This window comes from Pan paniscus, chromosome 3 (genome assembly GCF_029289425.2).
Source record: "Pan paniscus chromosome 3, NHGRI_mPanPan1-v2.0_pri, whole genome shotgun sequence".
Taxonomy (NCBI): domain Eukaryota; kingdom Metazoa; phylum Chordata; class Mammalia; order Primates; family Hominidae; genus Pan; species Pan paniscus.
In genome coordinates this window covers 61909519-61926853 of record NC_073252.2, presented here as the reverse complement: position 1 = coordinate 61926853, position 17335 = coordinate 61909519, and the positions used below count along the sequence as shown (strand labels likewise).

The following is a 17335-nucleotide window of genomic DNA, read 5'->3' as shown; positions in this document are numbered from 1 at the left end:
CCTTTATCATTTTTTATTGCGAATATTTGATTCTTCTCTCTTTTTTTCTTTATTAGTCTTGCTAGCAGTCTATCAATTTTGTTGATCCTTTCAAAAAACCAGCTCCTGGATTCACTAATTTTTTGAAGGGTTTTTTATGTCTCTATTTCCTTCAGTTCTGCTCTGATTTTAGTTATTTCTTGCCTTCTGCTAGCTTTTGAATGTGTTTGCTCTTGCTTTTCTAGTTCTTTTAATTGTGATGTTAGGGTGTCAATTTTGGATCTTTCCTGCTTTCTCTTGTGGGCATTTAGTGCTATAAATTTCCCTCTACACACTGCTTTGAATGCGTCCCAGAGATTCTGGTATGTTGTATCTTTGTTCTCATTGGTTTCAAAGAACATCTTTATTTCTGCCTTCATTTCGTTATGTACCCAGTAGTCACTCAGGAGCAGGCTGTTCAGTTTCCATGTAGTTGAGCGGTTTTGAGTGAGATTCTTAATCCTGAGTTCTAGTTTGATTGCACTGTGGTCTGAGAGATAGTTTGTTATAATCTCTGTTCTTTTACATTTCCTGAGGAGAGCTTTACTTCCAAGTATGTGGTCAATTTTGGAATAGGTGTGGTGTGGTGCTGAAAAAAATGTATATTCTGTTGATTTGGGGTGGAGAGCTCTGTAGATGTCTATTAGGTCCACTTGGTGCAGAGCTGAGTTCAATTCCTGGGTATCCTTGTTGACTTTCTGTCTCGTTGATCTGTCTAATGTTGACAGTGGGGTGTTAAAGTCTCCCATTATTAATGTGTGGGAGTCTAAGTCTCTTTGTAGGTCACTCAGGACTTGCTTTATAAATCTGGGTGCTCCTGTATTGGGTGCGTATATATTTAGGATAGTTAGCTCTTCTTGTTGAATTGATCCCTTTACCATTATGTAATGGCCTTCTTTGTCTCTTTTGATCTTTGTTGGTTTAAAGTCTGTTTTATCAGAGACTAGGATTGCAACCCCTGCCTTTTTTTGTTTTCCATTTGCTTGGTAGATCTTCCTCCATCCTTTTATTTTGAGCCTATGTGTGTCTCTGCATGTGAGATGGCTTTCCTGAATACAGCACACTGATGGGTCTTGACTCTTTATCCAATTTGCCAGTCTGTGTCTTTTAATTGGAGCATTTAGTCCATTTACATTTAAAGTTAATATTGTTATGTGTGAATTTGATCCTGTCATTGTGATGTTAGCTGGTTATTTTGCTCGTTAGTTGATGCAGTTTCTTCCTAGTCTTGATGGTCTTTACATTTTGGCATGATTTTGCAGTGGCTGGTACTGGTTGTTCCTTTCCATGTTTAGCGCTTCCTTCAGGAGCTCTTTTAGGGCGGGCCTGATGGTGACAAAATCTCCCAGCATTTGCTTGTCTGTAAAGTATTTCTCCTTCACTTATGAAGCTTAGTTTGGCTGGATATGAAATTCCGGGTTAAAAATTCTTTTCTTTAAGAATGTTGAATATTGGCCCCCACTCTCTTCTGGCTTGTAGGGTTTCTGCCGAGAGATCCGCTGTTAGTCTGATGGGCTTCCCTTTGAAGGTAACCCGACCTTTCTCTCTTGCTGCCCTTAACATTTTTTCCTTCATTTCAACTTTGGTGAATCTGACAATTATGTGTCTTGGAGTTGCTCTTCTCGAGGAGTATCTTTGTGGCATTCTCTGTATTTCCTGAATCTGAACGTTGGCCTGCCTCGCTAGGTTGGGGAAGTTCTCCTGGATAATATCCTGCAGAGTGTTTTCCAACTTGGTTCCATTCTCTGCATCACTTTCAGGTACACCAATCAGACGTAGATTTGGTCTTTTCACTTAGTCCCATATTTCTTGGAGGCTTTGCTCGTTTCTTTTTATTCTTTTTTCTCTAAACTTCCCTTCTCGCTTCATTTCATTCATTTCATCTTCCATTGCTGACACCCTTTCTTCCAGTTGATCGCATCGGCTCCTGAGGCTTCTGCATTCTTCACGTAGTTCTCGAGCCTTGGTTTTCAGCTCCATCAGCTCCTTTAAGCACTTCTCTGTATTGGTTATTCTAGTTATACATTCTTCTAAATTTTTTTCAAAGTTTTCAACTTCTTTGCCTTTGGTTTGAATGTCCTCCCGTAGCTCAGAGTAATTTGATTGTCTGAAGCCTTCTTCTCTCAGCTCGTCAAAGTCATTCTCCATCCAGCTTTATTCCATTCCTGGTGAGGAACTGCGTTCCTTTGGAGGAGGAGAGGTGCTCTGCTTTTTAGAGTTTCCAGTTTTTCTGTTCTGTTTTTTCCCCATCTTTGTGGTTTTATCTACTTTTGGTCTTTGATGATGGTGATGTACAGATGGGTTTTTGGTGTGGATGTCCTTTCTGTTTGTTAGTTTTCCTTCTAACAGACAGGACCCTCAGCTGCAGGTCTGTTGGAATACCCTGCCGTGTGAGGTGTCAGTGTGCCCCTGCTGGGGGGTGCCTCCCAGTTAGGCTGCTTGGGGGTCAGGGGTCAGGGACCCACTTGAGGAGGCAGTCTGCCCGTTCTCAGATCTCCAGCTGCGTGCTGGGAGAACCACTGCTCTCTTCAAAGCTGTCAGACAGGGACATTTAAGTCTGCAGAGGTTACTGCTGTCTTTTTGTTTGTCTGTGCCCTGCCCCCAGAGGTGGAGCCTACAGAGGCAGGCAGGCCTCCTTGAGCTGTGGTGGGCTCCACCCAGTTGGAGCTTCCTGGCTGCTTTGTTTACCTAAGCAAGCCTGGGCAATGGCGGGCGCCCCTCCCCCAGCCTCGCTGACGCCTTGCAGTTTGATCTCAGACTGCTGTTCTAGCAATCAGGGAGACTCCGTGGGCCTAGGTCCCTCCGAGCCAGGTGCGGGTTATAATCTCGTGGTGCACTGTTTTTTAAGCAGGTCAGAAAAGCGCAGTATTCGGGTGGGAGTGACCCGATTTTCCAGGTGCGTCTGTCACCCCTTTCTTTGACTCGGAAAGGGAACTCCCTGACCCCTTGCGCTTCCCAAGTGAGGCAATGCCTTGCCCTGCTTCGGCTGGCGCATGGTGCCCGCACCCACTGACCTGCGCCCACTCTCTGGCACTCCCTAGTGAGATGAACCCGGTACCTCAGATGGAAATGCAGAAATCACCCGTCTTCTGTGTCGCTCACGCTGGGAGCTGTAGACCGGAGCTGTTCCTATTCGGCCATCTTGGCTCCTCCCCATTTCTTCAACTTTTATTTTATGTTCTGGGGTACATATGCAGGATGTGCAGGTTTGTTACATAGGTAAATGTGTGCTATGGTGGTTTGATGAACAATCAGCCCATCACCTAGATATTAAGCCCAGCATCCATTAGCCATTCTTCCTGATGCTCTCCTTCCACCCACCACCCCTGATAGGCCCCAGTGTGTGTTTCCCACTACTATATGTCCATGTGTTCTCATAGTTCCATTCCCACTTATAAGTGATAATATGCAGTGTTTGATTTTTCTGTTCCTGCATTAGTTTGCTGAGGATAATGGCTTCCAGCTTCATTCACGTCCCTGCAAAGGAAATTATCTCATTCTTTTTTATGGCTGCATAGTACTCCATGTTGTATATGTACCACATTTTTTAAAACCAGTCTATCATTAATGGGTATTTGAGTTGATTCCATGTCATTGGGCCATTGTGAATAGTGCTGCAATGAACATACACATGCATGTATCTTTATAATTTAATTAAATCCCATTTGTCAATTTTTGCTTTTGTTGCAATTGTTTTTGGAGTTTTCATAATGAAATATTTGCCTGTGCCTATGTCCTGAATGGTATTGCCTAGATTTTCTTCTAAGGTTTTTATGGTTTGGGGGTTAACATTTAAATCTTTAATCCATCTTGAATTAATTTTTGTATAAGGTGCAAGGAAGGGGCCAGTTTCAATTTTCTGCATATAGTTAGCCAGTTCTCCCAGCACCGCTTATTAAATAGGGAATCCTTTCCCCATTGCTTGTTTTTGTCAGGTTTGTTGAAGGTCAGATCTTTGTAAGTATGCAGTCTTATTTCTGAGTTCTCTATTCTGTTCCATTGGTGTGTCTGTTTTTTACCAATACCATGCTGTTTTGGTTACTGTAGCCACGTACTATAGTTTGAAGTCAGGTAGCATAATGCGTCCAGCTTTGTTCCTTTTGCTTAGGATTGTTTTGGCTATTTGGGCTCTTTTTTGGTTGCATGTGAATTTTTTTTTTTTTTTTTTTTTTTGAGACATGGTCTCATTCCATCCCCCGGCTGGAGTACAGTGACATAATATCATCTCACTGCGGCCTCCACTTCCCAGGTTCAAGTGATTCTTCTGCCTCAGCCTCTGAAGCATCTGGGATTATAGACAATCTAGTGGGTGTGATTGATGTCAAATTTTGTTGAAGCATTTTCTGTGTCAATTGACATGATTATATGTTTTTTCTTCTTTAGCTTGTTAATATGGTGTATTACATTAATTGATTTTCAAATATTGAAACCTCCTTGCATACCTGGAATAAATTCCATTTCATCACGGTGTATTCTTCTTTTTATATACTATTGGATTCAATTGGCTAAAGTTTTGTTTAGAATTTTGTGTCTAAATTAATGAGAGATATTTGTCTGCTGCTTTCTATTTTTGTTGCTCTGGTTTTAGTATCAGGATAATACTGTCTTCAAATGAATTAGAAAATGTTTCCCTTTCATCTGTTTTTTTTTTTTGGAAGGGGTCATGTAAAATTGGTGTTAATTATTTGAATATTTTGAAAAATTCACCAGTGAAACCATTCATGCCTGAATGTTTTTTAATAGAATTTTAATTATTAATTCAATTTATTTAGTAGTAGGAATATTTAAATTATCTATATTATCTTTGCTGAGTTTTGGTAGTTTGTGGTTTTCAAGGAATTTGTCCATCTCTTCTAAGTTGTTAAATTTATTAATGTAAACTCATTTCTGGTATTCCTTAATTAACATTTGAGGGCTGCTAGCTCTTTTGTAATATTCCATCATTTCATTCCTGATCCTGGTGATTTCAATCTTCTCTATTTTAATCTTTGTCAGTCTTCCCAGAAGTTTATCAGTATTATTGATTTTCTCTTAAACAGTTTTTTTGTCACTAGTTTTTTTCTGTTGTTTCTTTGTTTGCAAATTTATTAACTGAGGTTTTTATCTTGATTAATTTTGCTCTTTATTATTTCCTTCCTACTCCTACTTTGTGTTTATTTTGCTCTCATTTGCTTGTTTCTTGTAGTAGAAACTTAAAGTATTGATTTTTCCCTTTATCTTTCTATAATGGGTTCCCAGTTTTACTCCATTACAGACAGAGCACCTACTTTGTATGATTTTAATTCTTTTAAATATGTTGAGGATAATTATCCAGAATATGTCTATCTTGAGAACTGTTACATGTGTGCTTGAAAAAAAAAAGTGTATCTTGCTGTTGAGTGAAGTGTTTTATAAATGTCAATTGGACCCTATTGGTTGATAGTGTTGTTTAGATCTGTATCCTTGCTGATTTTCTGCCAGGTAATTCTATCAATTATTGAAATCAGAGGATGTTGAACTTGCCAACTACATTGTACATTTTTCTTTATCTCCTTTTACTTCTCTCAGTTTTTGCTTCATATATTTTGAAGCTCTGTTGTTTTGTGTATGAACATGTAGAATTGCTAAATATTATTGGTGGATTGATCCTTTTAGAAGTACGTATGTGCCTCTTTGGCCCTAGTAAGTTTCTTTGTTTTAAAATTTACATGTTCTGATACCAATACAGCTATTCCTTTTTAAAATAGTTTTTATGATTTATCTTTTTCCATCCTTTTATTTTCAACTTATCTATGTAGCTATATTTGAAATGAGTTTCTTTTTTGTCGATTAAAAAATAAAATAAAACTTTTTTTCTTCAACTTTTAAGTTCAGGGGTAGATGTGCAAGATATGCAGGTTTGTTTCATAGGTAAACATGTGCGATACTGGTTTGCTGCACAGAACAACCAATTGCCTAGGTATTAAGCCCAGAATCCATTAGCTATTCTTCCCTCCTCCCATGCCCCACCCTCCAACAGGTCCAAGTGTGTTGTTTCCCCTTATGTGTGTCCATGTGTTCTCATCATTCAGCTCCCACTTATAAGTGAGAACATGCAGTGTTTGGTTTTGTGTTCCTGCATTAATTTGCTACGAATATGGCTTCCAACTCCATCATTGTTCCTGCAAAGGACATGACATTATTCCTTTTTATGGCTGCATAGTATTCCATGGTGTATATGTACCACATTTTCTTTCTCCACTCTATATTTAATAGGCATTTGGGTTGATTCTGTGTCTTTGCTATTGTGAATAGTGCTGCAATGAACATACATGTATGTGTACCTTTGTAATAGAATGATTTATATTCCTTTGGGTATATACCCAGTAATGGGATTGATAGGTCAAATTGCATTTCTGCCTCTAGATCTTTGACGAATTGCCACACTGTCTTCCACAATGGTTGAATCAATTTACACTCCAACCAACAGTGTAAAAGCATTCCTTTTTCTCTGCAACCTCACCAGTATCTGTTGTTTCTTGACTTTTTAATAACAGCCATTCTGACTGGCATGAGATGGTATCTCATTGTGGTTTTGATTTGCTTTTCTCTAATGATCAGTGATGTTGAGCTTTTTTTCATGTGTTTGTTGGCTGCATGTATGTCTTCTTTTGAGAAGTGTGTTCATGTCCTTTACTCACTTTTTAAGGAGTTGTTTGTTTTTTTCCTTGTACATTTGTTTAAGTTCCTTGTAGACTCTGGATATTAGACCTTCGTCAGCTAGATAGATTGCAAAAATTTTCTCCCATTCTGTAGGTTGTCTGTTAGCTCTGATAATAGTTTCTTTTGCTGTACAGAAGCTCTTTAGTTCAAGTAGATGCTATTTGTCAGTCTTTGCTTTTGTTGCAATCGCTTTTGGCATTTTCGTTATGAAATCTTTGCCCGTGCTTATGTCTTGAATGGTATTGCCTATATTTTTCTTCTAGGATTTTTACAGTTTTGGATCTTCCATTTAAGTCTTTAGTCCATCTTGATTTAACTTTTGTTTATGGTGTAAGGAAGGGGTCCAGTTTCAATTTTTTGCATGTGACTAGCCAGTTCTCCCAGCACAATTTATTAAGTAGAGTATCCTTTACTCATTGCTGGTTTTTGTTAGGCTTGTCAAAGATCAGATTGTTGTAGATGTGCAGTCTTATTTCTGAAATCTCTATTCTGTTCCATCAGTCTATGTGTCTATTTTTGTACAAATACCGTGCTGTTTTGGTTACTGTAGCCATCTGGTATAGTTTGAAATCGGGTAACATAATGCCTCCAGCTTTGTTCCTTTTGCTTAGGATTGTCTTGGCTATTTGGGCTTTTTTTGTTCCATATGAATTTTAAAATAGTTTTTTCTATTTCTGTGAGGAATGTCAATGGTAATTTAATGGGAATAGAATTGAATGTATAAATTACTTTGGGCAGTATGGCCATTTTCACAATATTGATTCTTCCTATCCATGAACATGGATTCTTTCTTTCCCCAAGTTTTTCCATTTGTTTGTGTCCTCTCCAATTTCTTTGAGTAGTAGTTTGTAGTTCTCCTTGAAGAGGTCCTTCATTTCCCTTGTTAGCTATATTCCTAGGTATTTTATTCTTTTTGTAGCAATTGTGAATGAGAGTACATTCATGATTTGGCTCTCTGATTGCCTGTTGTTGGTGTACAGAGATTTTTGCACATTGATTTTGTGTCCTGAGACTTTGCCGAAGTTGCTTATCAGCAGAAGAAGCTTTTGGGCTGAGACAATGGGGTTTTCTAGATACAGGGTCATGTCATCTGCAGACAAAGATAATTTGACTTCCTCTCTTCCTATTTGAGTATCCTTTATTTCTTTCTCTTGTCTGATTGCCCTGGCCAGAACTTCCAATACTATGTTGAATAGGAGTAGTGAGAGAGGGCATCCTTGTCTTGTGCTGGTTTTCAAAGGGAATCCTTCCAGCTTTTGCCCATTCAGTATGATATTGACTGTGGGTTTGTCATAAATTGCTGTTATTATTTTGAGGTGTGTTCCTTTTTTGTCTTTATTTCTGTTTATGTGTTGAAACACATTGATTGATTTGTGCATGTTGAAACTCCCTTGCATCCCGGGGATGAAATGAACTTGATCATGGTGGATAAACTTTTTGATGTGATACTGGATTCAGTTTGCCAGTATTTTATTGATGATTTTTGTACCTATGTTCATCAGGGATATTGGCCTGAAATTTTCTTTTTTGGGGTATCAAAAAAAGTGAAGCCTTTGGTATCAGGATGATGCTGGGCTTTTAGAATAGTTTCAGTAGAATTGGTACCAGCTCTTCTTTTTACCTCTGGTGGAATTCAGCTGTGAACCTGTCTGGTTCTGGGCTTTTTTTTGGTTGGCAGGCTATTTCTTACTGCCTGAATTTCAGAACTCATTACTAGTCTATTCAGTGACTCAACTTCTTCCTGATTCAGTCTTAGGAGGGTGTATGTGTCCAGGAATTTATTCATTTCTTCTGGAGTTTGTAGTTTATGTCCATAGAGATATTTATAGTATTCTCTGATGGTCATATTTCTGAGGGTCAGTGGTAATATCCCCCTTATCATTTCTGATTGTGTCTATTTGATTATTCTCTCTTCTTTATTGGTCTAGCTAGTGATCTATTTTATTATTTTTTTCAAAAACACAGCCCCTGGACTTACTGATTTTTTTGTGGGTTTTCTTTGTGTCTCTATTGCCTTCAGTTTTGCTCTGATCTTGGTTATTTCTTATCTTCTGTTAGCTTTGGGATTGTTTGCTCTTGGTTCTCTATTTTTTTTTTTATTGAGATGGAGTCTTACTCTGTCACTCAGGCTGGAGTGCAGTGGCACAATCTCTGCTCACTGCAACCTCTGCCTCCCAGGTTAAAGTGATTTTCCTGCCTCAGCCTCCCAAGTAGCTGGAATTACAGGTGCATGCCACCAAACACAGCTAAATTTTTTTGTTTTAATTTTTAGTACAGATGGGGTTTCACTGTATTGGTGAAAACATGGTCTCCAACTCCTGACCTCAAGTAGTTTGCCTGCCTTGGCCTCCCAAAGTGCAGGGATTACAGGTGTGAGCAAATACACATGGCTGATTCTCTATTTCTTTTAGTCGTGATGTTAGGTTGTTGATTTAAGATCTTTCTAGGTTTTTGATGTGGATATTTTAGTGTTATAAATTTCCCTCTTAACACTGCTTTAACTGTGTCCCAGAGATTCTGGTATGTTGTGACTTGGTACTCAAAGGTTTCAAAGAACTTCTTGATTTCTGCCTTAATTTCATTATTTATCTAGGAGTCATTCAGGAGCAGATTGTTCAATTTTCATATAGTTGTGAGGTTTTGAGTGAGTTTCTTAATCTCGAGCTTTCATTTGATTGTGCTGTGGTCTGAGAGACTGTTATGATTTCATTTATTTTTCATTTGTTGAGGAGTGCTTTACTTCTGATTATGTGATCAATTTTAGTGTAAGTGCCATGTGGTGATTAGATGAATGTATATTCTGGTTTTGTTTTGTGTGTGTGTGTGTGTGTGTGTGTGTGTGTGTGTGTGTGTGTGTGTGTGGAGAGTTCTGTAGATATCTATCAGGTTCACTTGACCCAGAGCTGAGTTCAGGTCCTGAATATCTTTGTTAATTTTCTGTCTCAATTATCTGTCTAATATTGTCAGTGGGGTGATAAACTCTACTATTATTGTGTGGGAGTCTAAGTCTCTTTGTAGGTCTCTAAGGATTTGCTTTATGAATCTGGGTGCTCCTATTTTGGGTGCATATATATTTAGGATAGTTAGCTCTTCTTGTTGAATTGAATCCTTTACCATTACATAATGTCCTTTGTCTTTTCTGATCTTTGTTGGCTTAAAGTCTGTTTTGTCAGAAACTGGGATTGAAACCCCTGCTTTTTTCTATTTTCCATTTGTTTGGTAAATTTTCCTTCATCCCTTTATTTTGAGTCTATGTGTGTCTTTGCATGTGAGATGGGTCTCTTGAAGAGAGCATACTGCTTTTTCTTGACTCTATCCAGCTTGCCATTCTGTGTCTTTTAAATGGGGCATTTAGCCCGTTTACATTTAAGGTTAATGTTGTTATTTGTGAATTTTATCCTGTCATCATGATGTTAGCTGTTTATTTTGCAGACTTGTGTATGTGGTTATTTCACAGTGTCACTGGTCTGTGTAGTTCAATGTGTTTTTGTAGTGGCTGGTCATGGTTTTTCCTTTCCATATTTAGTGCTTTCTTCTGGAGCTTTTGCCAGGAAGGCCTAATGGTGATGAATTCCCTCAATGTTTGCTTGCCTGAAAAGAATTCTACTTCTCCTTCGCTTATGAAGCTTAGTTTAGCAGGACATGAAATTCTGGGTTGGATTTTTTTTTCTTTAATACCGTTGAATATTGGTCTCCAATCTCTCCCAGCTTACAGGGTTTCTGCTCAGAGGTCCGCCGTTAGTCTGATGGACTTCCCTTTTTAGGTGACCTGGCCTTTCTTTCTGGCTGCCCTTAACATTTTTTCTTTCATTTCGACCTTGGTGAATCTGATGATTGTGTCTTGGGTTGATCTTCTCATCGAATATCTTACTGGGGTTCTCTGGCTTTCCTGAATATGAATGTTGGCCTGTCCTTCTAGGTTGGGGAAGTTCTCCTAGATGATATCCTGAAGTATGTTTGCCCACTTGGTTCTGTTCTCCCTGTCTCTTTCAGGTACCCCAATTAGTTGTAGGTTCAGTCCTTTGTTTTACATAATCCCTTATTTTTTGCAGTTTTTGTTTGTTTCTTTTCATTCTTTTTTCTCTATTCTTGTCTGCCTGTCTTATCTCAGAAAGCTAGTCTTCAAGCTCTGAGATTCTTTCCTCAACTTGGTCATTCTGCCACTGAAACTTGTGATTGCATAGTGTAGTTCATGTATTGTGTCCATCAGGCTCATTATGTTCCTCTTTAAAGTGGCTATTTTTGTTATCACCTCCTGTATTGTTTTATTATTATTCTTAGCTTCTTTGCATTGGGTTAGAACATGCTCCTTTAGCTAAGTGAAGTTGGTTATTACTCACCTTCTGAAGACTACTTCTGTCAATTTAGCCATCTTAGCCTCAGCCCATTTCTGTGCCCTTGCTGTAGAAGTGTTGTGGTCATCTGGAGGAGAAGCAGCACTCTGGCTTTTTTAGTTTTCAGCATTTTTGTGTCATATTTTTCTCATCTTTGTGGGCTTATCTACCTTCGATCTTTGAGGTTGCTGACCATCAAATTGAATTTTTGTGAGATTTTTTCTGTTGATATTGTTGTTGTTGCTTTCTGTTTGTTTGGTTTTGGGGTTTTGGGTTTTTTTGGAGATGGAGTCTCACTCTGTCACCAGTGTGGAGTGCAGTGGCACAATCTCGGCTCACTGCAACCTCTGCCTCCCCAGTTCAAGCAATTCTCCTACCTCAGCCTCCTGAGTAGCTGGGACTACAGGCACGCGCCACCATGCCCAGCTAATTTTTGTATTTTTATATACTCCAGACCCTAGTTGCCTTGGTCCCTCCCACACCTGAAGGTATCACTAGTAAAGGCTGCAAAAGAGCAAAGATTGAAGACTGCTCCTTCCTCTGGCAGCTCCATCCCAGGGGGGCACCAACCTGATGCCAGCTGAATGCTCCTGTTGGAGGTGTCTGGAGACCCATGTTGGGAGGTCTCACCGAGTCAGGAGGAAATAGATCAGAGACCTGCTTAAAGAAACAGTCTGGCTGCTCCTTGGCAGAGCAGGTTTGCTGCGCTAACTGCCTAGCCTCTCCAGAGCTGGCAGCCTGGAAAGTTGAAGTCAGCTGAACCACAGAGATGGCAGCTGACCTTCCCCTGGGGCTCCGTTTCAGAGAGACCTCAGAGTTCTGTACATATAAACCTGGCTGGAGTTGCTGAAATTCCCACAGGGAGGCCCCGCACAGTAAGGAGGGATGGTTCCCAGTCCCGCTTAAAGAATCTGTCTGGCCACGATCTGCAGGGGAATAGTCCATCTCAGGCAGTCTCCCGCTGGCTGCTGCTGGCCAGCTCGAATTCCAAGCCAGTGGGTCTTAACTTGTGAGGTGCCGTGGGAGTGGGGCCTGCAGAACCATGCCACTTGGCTCCCTGTATTCACCCCTTCCTAGGGGAATGCATGTGTGGATCTCTCACCTTGCCATAATTCCTGGGTATGGAACATGCAAAACTCCTGGATCTCTGTGAGTGCCAGTTAGTGCAGTTAGTTACAAGTATTTATTATAAATATGAGATTTATTTACATTAAAAGTTTAGTGTTCAAAACCTGTCTGTTTATATTGCCTACAACTCTGAGAAATGAAATTATGTTGGATATTTTGGAAAGAATGCTAAGGTAATTCTTTACTCCCTACTCCAACAACCTTGAGATGTTTATTCAGGGTGAGGAAACCTCTCTTCTTCCTTCAACAATTAAATACAAAGATAGATCATTGATTCTAGTCTAATCTGAAGAATATGTACTGGAATACAATCTGAAAGTGACTTAGTACATGATATTGGGTGTTGCAGAATTCCTGGGTCATAGAGCATACGTTTGTGTAATTCGACTAAAATGTACTGCTACTACTAGCATTCTGTGAAGGTTCCACATCCTTGCCTACACTCAACTTACTCCCTTGGTTTATTAGGTGTAAAGTGATGCCTTAGTTTTGTTTTAATTATATTTCTCTGAATACTAGTTATTTGAGCATTTTTATATGCTTGCTAGCTTTTTGTTTTTGTAAATTTCCTTTTCATGTGCTTTACTCATGTTTCTACTGAGATTACTGTTTTCCTAGTTGATTTGCAGGGTTATTTTGTATATTGTAGATATCAGTACATTGTCAGTTTTAGATATTTTAAGTATCTTCCTCAATTCTATCCTTAATGTTAGTTTGTTAGTTGCATAACAGAAATAGTCAAATATGTCTTATTTTTGCCTTACATTTAATACTTTCTATGTTTTGCTGTAACAATCTATTCCTTATCCTATGTTGCAAAGATATTCTTCCTTTTTTAATGTTAACATGATCAGTTTTTCCCTTCTTACTTAGGTCTCCAATCCATTTTTGGAGTCTGCCTTTGTGCATAGTTTTAGGTAAGGTTCTATTGTTGTGGTGATCCTGAAAATGTGTCTCTTAGAATATTATTGACAGGTGGCTCAACTTCTGTGCTTTGAGCCCAAAGCTGCACTCACACTGCAGCCACATTTCCCATGAGCTCCTCCCAGCCTGTGACTAAGCACAGGAGGGTTTTTAAGGTAAGCCCATTTCTGGGAGATGTGGAATTCCTTTGATGAGTAACTTTGACGTAAGGACTCCCCAAAGGCTTGGCCAAGTCTTCTTAAAACTGCACTGCAATGTGGAACTCTTCCTACCCAACTGTTTTTACTTCCTTCTGTACTACACAAGGATCAGAGCTGCATGGCATTCTGAAGTGTCTCTATGACTCTTCCAACAAGCATACTATTTTCTTCACATATGTTTTCCTTAATAATTATCTTGCACCTCAGATTCTATCTTGAGGTCTGATAGAGTGGTCTTAGAAAATTTGGAACTGATTAGCTCACCTCAGTGTGTGTTGGACAGAGGATGCCATGCTGAATGGCTGCAGGGCACAGATAATCCCAGGCATAAGGTGGCAGGTGCATTGTTAAAGATTTCACCAGCAGTAGCCCGGGAAAACTTTTTGGTGCTTCCTGATAGAGGGGACACCATTGCAGGTAATAGTTCAGGCAGCCGAAAGATAGGAGGGAAGAATGCCTCTTACAAAGATGTTGGAGTTGGCTAGTTACTGTTAAATTGCATTGTTGTCCTACATAGGGATAAGGAGAAACTGAAGGCCATTTAAAATATGTTAAAGGCTAAGCATGAGAACCAGTTACAAAAAAGCTTTTATTTCATGCAGAGGAAGAGTAGACACAGCCAAGGAGCAGGCTAAAGATCTAATAGTTAGATACCCAGAGTTTGAATGCTTAGTCAAAGCTGATCGGCTATGCTTTGGTCAGAGTCCTAATTGGAAAAACCCAGGAACTTGAAATATAAGATGGGTCAACTGGATTGATGTCTCTCGGGATGTGGGTTCTGCAGACTCCCTGAAACCTCAGAGTTTATAGAAGTAATCACTGTCTCCTTAGTAAGAGCCAGCTCTTCTCCCCTGCTGAAAGATGCTATAGAGCTGTTTCACCCACAAGGCAACAGGTGCTCCTCAAGAGATATTCTTACCTCCTCAACTGACAACCAGGCCAATGGCTCAGCTAGTAACATGCTGGGCTTGAAAAGATAGAAAAAGAGACTATGTACTAAAGAACTGTAAGAACTGGTGCGTATCTATTGGCTCCTGACATTAGGTTTTGAGGGTGGTTGATCATGGAGGGGTGAATGAAAGACTGGATAAGTAAGAATTCATTGACTTAGGAGCACTTTCTCAAGACATGGAATTTGACAACCTAGCAAAAACCCAAGGAGCAAACCTGCTAGGGTGGCTCTTAGCATCCTGGAAGAAGCCATATCCAGGATTGAATACAGATGAAGTGTCCCAGTTGCCTTAGAAGACAGCGGAGAAAGAAATAAAGAGGCTGAGGGAAGTGGGCATGTTGAAATGGATATATTATGTGAGGCCAGAAGACCCACCAGGGCATGTGTTTCATTGGGAAGCCCAGAGGACATATCATTTATGAAAGTCACTACAAATGAGCTGGTGAGAGGAGCTTGAGAATAACTAAGAAGTTCAATGATGGCTCTCGTTGCAGATGGAGGCTGCAATAAGGGAAGCACCTACAGTCCTGAGATTGTCCATAGGGATGATGGAATCCTGAAGTAATAGATGCAAAGTGTCAGTGCTAAACTGCCAAAGCCAGGAACCCACAGTGAGCTTTAACAAATGGCAAGGTTGGAGGGACAGCTATGGAAGTTTTTCCCACAAAGAATTGTGGAGACAGTTCAAAAAGTATGGTGTTTTTAGGGGAAAATAAACAGGCAGCTAGCCAGCGTGCTGATTAACATCTACAACCAAAGAAGAAAAAATGCAAAAATGGAAGATCAGGAGGCTCTAGGTGATCACCCCAATAGAAAGCCATGATCCCTTTCTTAGTTCTTAGACTTGAGGCAATTTTCAGATCCAGAATCCATTGGCTGAAGAGGTGGCCAAGTCCCTAGGAGGAAGAACCCTGTTATACCATGATAATTATATACAGTGATGATTCCCTAAGTGCTTCTCCAAAGGGACCTATAACCTTTTACTTACTGGGTGACTATACAAAAGGCAAAGGGAATACCCAGATATTTCAAAAACTATTAGAAACAGGATCTGAGTTGATACTGATACCGGAGACATATAGCATCATTATAGCTCCCGTTAAGTGTGAAGATTTATGGGGTCCAATTATGTCCTGGATTTGAGATTCTAGGTATATAGTTCCTTTCCTTTAATACTTTAAAAATATTACTTCAGTGACATCTCATATCCAGTATTGCTGCTGAGAAAACTGATGTCATATGCTTCTTGTTTCTTTATAGGTGAACTGCTCTTTCTCTCTGGTAGCTTTTATAATGTTTTTAATTTAAAATCCACTTTAACATATCAAGGTATGGGTTTTTCCTTATTTCTTCTATTTGGAACTCTATAAGCCTTTTTTATATACAGTTTTAAAATTTTCTTTTATTATTAAAATCTTACCTTCATTAGTTTTTAAAATATTTCCTCATCTCAATTTTTAATTTTTTTTCTGCATTTGAGAATCTTGTAATTGGGATATTGGCATCTCTACTTCTCTATCCTTCATATCTCTAATTTTTTAAAATTTATTTTTATATTTTTATCCTTCCCTTCTTCCTTTCTGAGAGAGTTCTTCAATTTGAACTTGCAATTCATCAATTAATTTTTCCGTCGTAACTATCCTATTATCTATCTAATCAACTGTGCTTTTGTATTTCAACTCATATTTTCCATGTCTAATATTTTCATTCTGTTTTTATGCATGCTTCTTCTTGTTTCAGATGATTAATGTGAGCAATGACAAATAGCTCATATCTTCCCTTATATCTTTAAGTACTGATATAATATGTGTTTTACATCCTTTGTTTATACTAATGCTTCTGTTTCAGAGGCTATATGTTTTCTTGTCTATTGTCTTTCTTCTGAAGAAGTTGTACCATTTGGAGTTTATTTATTTTAGACTATGATTTCATGTTTCTCCAGGAGCATCAGCTGCTTTATCAGGCAGCATGGGCTATGGAAGGGTCAAAGGGCAGGTGTTTACTTGTGTCAGTCAAAGTGAATTTAAGGAACAGATTGGGGATGAATCCTAGCATAGAGAGTCCCAGAGCCCACAAAACCTATTATTGATCATTCTCACTCATTGACTTTCTATCAGTTGACTTTTCCAGTGGGAATTTCACTGACAAATTCTCAAGAGTGAAGCAGCACTAGAAGGAAGAAGGTTCTTTTAATTTTAATGCAACAGCCCTGGAGATCTGGAGGGTAAGGTGAGAAGACAGTACCTGAAAGCAGCTAATTAGTGCTACCTTTTCCAGAAACTTCTCTCCTCAGCAGGCTTTTTCTCCCGTCCTTTCAAAATTGGTGGTCTGAATTGCTAAGACTAATTTCTGGTATGATAAGAAGGTAAACATTGTCTCAAAGCAATGTAGGGCAATACATGGTGTTGGGAGATGTAAGAGAAAAACTTAAAAAGCCTTTCTCTTAACTATCCTCTCATTCTACTCTAGACTTCAGCCACCTACCTCCCTACACACTCTATCTTGTTCAAGTTAGCTCCAGTCTCCTAGTTCTGGCCTAGAATCCAGGTTTACTTCTTTCATCTGTAGTGTGTCTAGGGTTGATCTGGAGAAAGGAACAAGTGTCCTATGCTAGTACACCATTTTTATAGACATGAAAGCCTATGTGTGTGTGCATATGTATGTACCTACCAAATGATCTTATTTTTGAAATGAAAAGTGTATAAATCATTTGTTAGTGAAGATATATATTTATTTATTTAATAAGTCCTTCATTAGTGAATAGATATATTTGTTCATGTTTGTATAAATGTAAATAATGTAAACGGATATATAAAAGTTTAAACTTTGATTTGCTTAGGAGAAAATCAGGGAGAGATTGTTAGAATTTTCTTTGTATTACTCTATGTTGGGAAACAGCTCACATAACTTTGTAGCTTGAATTACAGTTGACCCTTGGACAACATGGGGGTTAGGGTTGATGACCCCACATAGTCAAAAATTCATGTATAACTCGTGACTCTCTCAAAACTTAACTATGCATAGCCTACTGTTGAATGGAAGCCTTTTTGATAAGACAAAGAGTTGATTGACATATATATTTTACGTTATGTGTATTA

At 39.0% G+C, this 17335-nt stretch overlaps 1 long non-coding RNA gene across 1 annotated transcript in view; it reads left to right on the top strand.

Moving 5' to 3' along the window:
• The window catches only part of LOC117979984 (uncharacterized), a 377942-nt gene that overhangs the window by 266991 nt on the left and 93616 nt on the right, over nt 1–17335 (top strand). The gene's annotated exons all lie outside the window — the stretch shown is intronic.